Below are 4,025 nucleotides of genomic sequence, written 5' to 3'. Positions count from 1 at the left end.
CGGGGGCGGGGCGAGACGGTGGCCCAGCGTGATTGGCAGGGAACCGAAAAGTGATTGGGAGAAGGCGGGACTTGGGAGGAGGAGGCAAAGGGGAGGCGGGGCCAGTGAGGGGCAGGCCTACAGAAGGTTTCGGCAGAGCGAAAGCTGCGGAAGGACGGGAAAGAAAGAAAACTAGAGAAACTTTGGACTTGATCTGGGGAAAGCTGGAGAGGCTAGGAAATGGGGAGGCTTCTAGACAGAAGGGAAAAGGCAGACACTAATGTCATCTCAGAAGCATCTCTTCCCCAACACCATACCCACCAAACCTGCTTGGCTGTCTCTCCTTTACCTTCTCTGAAGAAGGCTAGGGAAGGTCTCTGAGTGATGCGGTAGACATGGAGGTAAGATGGACAGAGCAGAAATGCTTGAAAATCTCAGGGGTCAGATGCTAGAGCAATATTGCATTCGTTCTGTTATGCACTTTAAAACATTTTTCTGAGACGAGGTCCATGGGATTTCCCAGAAAGCCAAAGGGTCCCTCTCACAAAAAAGATTAAGAAACCTAATCCATAATGGTATTTTGCCCCCTGGATGGTGGAAGATGATCTAAAAAGGTATCATGGTGTCCATCCAAGATTTCTGCTTGTTGCATAATTTTGGTCTTTTGCAACTCAAAGACCTTTTTGTTCCCTCAAGTCCCTTCGATGTTACTATATTTCTTACCACCAGGCTGCATTTTGGTTTGGATAAAGTAGACAGCTTAAACATCAATCAGTGTAACAGTACATGGGTGCCAGTAAACTCTGGCAACCCATGTTTCCTAATCTGTAAAATGGGGTAAAATTGTGCAACCAGTTAGAATTGAGGAGATGACTACATAAAATAAACATAGAACATGTTTGCGCAGTGCCTATCAAAGTAAATGTTCATTAAAATGCCCACTTGTTTTATATTTATATATTGAAATGTTTCTCCTTCTGTACTTGAAAGAAAGCCTTGAAGTTGATGGCAAACTCTGCATTTATGCCAGTTTGCAAGAAGAGAAAATTATTAGACTTGGCAGCGTAGATAAGTTACTGCTGTATTCAATTCAAGGCTGGTTCTGTTCTGTTTTATGAGGATGGGAGGAGGGATGGGGTAGTTCCCTACACTAAATGCACAAGAGGTTAGAGACTCTTAAGTTTAGTCCTCTTTATAAAAAAATATTTAAACTAAAGTTTAATTGCTTAAAAAAAGGAATTTCTTCAAAAACCATTGACTGTGAAGTATTTTCATACATCGTCAAGGAATTCCATTTTAAAGGTTGGCTTTGATGAGGCTGCAGCTTTATCACTTTATAGCAATTGATTAATGAAGACAAGCATGAGAGTATAAATGGCATTATGAAAGATATAAGGTGGGAAGTTTAAATTGTGTTTATTACATGTGTTTAAAAGTGTGCTTATCTACTAAACTCATAAGGTAAATGTATATACATTTGGGTATGTTGAGATTCACAACGATGTTTATTTTATTAGAGCTAATGAAGGAAAGAATCATATTAGGAAATAATTTTTATTTTGTGGCAAAAATCTGGAAAAGGGTTGGAAGCGGGTCCAGAAAGACCTGTTCTCCTTTAGGACTTGTCTATTATAATAGGCCAGCCTCTTTCCCTTGTGAAAAACACTCTTTAGAGGAACTTCCAGCAACATGGCAAGTGAGGAATAATATATTTGGGGCTTCCTAAAATCCCAACAGACAAACGTTCTAAGGGCTGGGGTTGGGGTTCTAGTACTCACACGTGGACTAAAGATGTGGTGCTGGGCCATAGCTGGTGGGAAGCCAGACCAGGGACTTCTTCATGGAGCCTGGATACCCTAAGAGCTGCCCCTTCCATTGCGATGAAACCAGAAAATCCCCAGCCTGTAGACCATGGAGCCCTCAAGGAAACTCGTGCTTTTCCAGAAGCCTTAGGTAGAAAGAAACAAAAAGGCAACTGGAAGAAACCACACCCCAAGCCTATGCCAGAGATGGAATTTAAACTTACATTACCTGCTACCTGAACTGAGCCACAAGGAGATAAATTAACACAAAGGACCATTGAAACGCCTGGGACCCTGCCAGAATCAAAACCAGTGACACTTTCACAGCTAGGACACGTGCAATTATCCAAGAGAAAACAACACTCACAAGAAGGTGCATGTACAAAAAGTGAGTTACAAAGGCCTGAGGGAACAACTCTCAATGTCAGAGAGTTAGCAGATGTGCAAACAGGACTATCAAAACCAAAGAACCACAGATAACAGACCAATATGAGAGTAATTATTCAACATGTATTTGTGATAATATAAGAGGTAAAAGAAGGTCTAGAAAATAGAACACTAAGAAAAAGATAAATGAATGTAAAAAAGAACCAAAAGACGCAAACCACCTTTTACAAATAAAAACTATTAACAGTCACTACAATCAGAAACGTAAAAGAGGAGGTAAAGTAGTTGTCCTACCACAGTTCAAGAGGGAAATAAGAAGGTGGCTATGAGGAAATTCTCCAGAAAGCAACACAGAGATATAAAGAAATGGAAAACATGAAAGATTAACTAAGAGACATGAAGGACACATTGAAAAGGTAAAACATTTATGACTGGAGTTCCACAAGAAGAGAACAGAGAGGTGAAGAGGTGAGGTGGATGGGTGGGGAGGTAGATAGATAAATGGACATATGGAAGCAAAGAGAAAGTAAAATTCTAAACAGCAAAAAACATAAACAGGGGAGGAAAAGTCAGAGTTTTCTTTAGAAGGTGGGTAAGAGATATTGATTAATTGTCTTCTGTGCATGTTAAAATTTAATGGAATAAATTCTCAAAAGGCAACAATAAGAAAGCAAGCAAATAAAAATGGGCAAAAGATTTAAACAGACATTTCACCAAGAATATATACTGATGGCAAATAAGAACATGAAAAGATAGGCAAATAAGAACATGAAAAGATACTCAACATCATTCATCATCAGGGTAATATAAATTAAAATCACATATGAGATATAAATATGCACCTTTTAGATAGCTGAAATTAAAAAGATTGACCAAAGTAAGTGTTGGCAAGGATGTGGAAGAAATAGAACCCTCCTGCATTGCTGATGGGAATGGAAATGGGACAAACACTGTGGAAAACTGACAATTTCTTTAAAAGTTAAGCATACACGGGAGGGGGAAGGGTAAGCTGGGATGAAGTGAGAGAGTAGCATTGATATATATACACTACCAAATGTAAAATAGATAGCTAGTGGGAAGCAGCCACATAGCACAGGGAGATCAGCTTGGTGCTTTGTGACCACCTAGAGGGGTGGAATAGGGAGGGTGGGAGGGAGACACGAGGGAGGGGCTATGGGGATATATGTATACATATAGCTGATTCACTTTGTTGTACAGCAAAAACTAACACAACATTGTAAAGCAATTATACTCCAATAAAGATGTTAAAAAAAAAACAAAAACATACACCTACCATACAATCTAGCCATTCCATTCCTAGGTATTTATCCAAGAGAAAAAAAATAGCATTGTTCATATAGACACAAATGTTCATAGCATCTTAATTTGTAATAGCCAAAAACTGGAAACAACTCAAATGTCCTTCAATGGGTGAATTGATAAAACAAATTGTGATATATCCACCAACCAAGTACTACTCAGCAATACACTTTTAAATGATTAATATATGTGTATATGAACTTGTGTGCATATGTATGTGATATACATATATATATACAATGTAATTTATGCAATTTTGTATAAATCATTCAATTCAGGAGTGAAGTAGCATGATACCTGCAATTTACATTCAAATTGGTCAGTTAAAAATTGTGTAATATATATAGAAATGCAAAAGTGACAAAATATAAACAACTGATAAATTTAGGTAAGGGTAGCAATATTTTCTATTCTATTCCTTCAAATTTTCTTCAAATTTGAAATTATTCAAAATAGAAATTTTGAGAAAACCCAGCTATATGTGTCTATATGAGACATAACTAAAATATAATTACACAGAAAATGTAGAGGTAAATG

Source organism: Balaenoptera borealis, assembly GCF_965194805.1.
Source record: "Balaenoptera borealis genome assembly, chromosome: 20".
In the NCBI taxonomy this organism is placed as follows: domain Eukaryota; kingdom Metazoa; phylum Chordata; class Mammalia; order Artiodactyla; family Balaenopteridae; genus Balaenoptera; species Balaenoptera borealis.
This window is presented reverse-complemented; position numbering follows the sequence as displayed.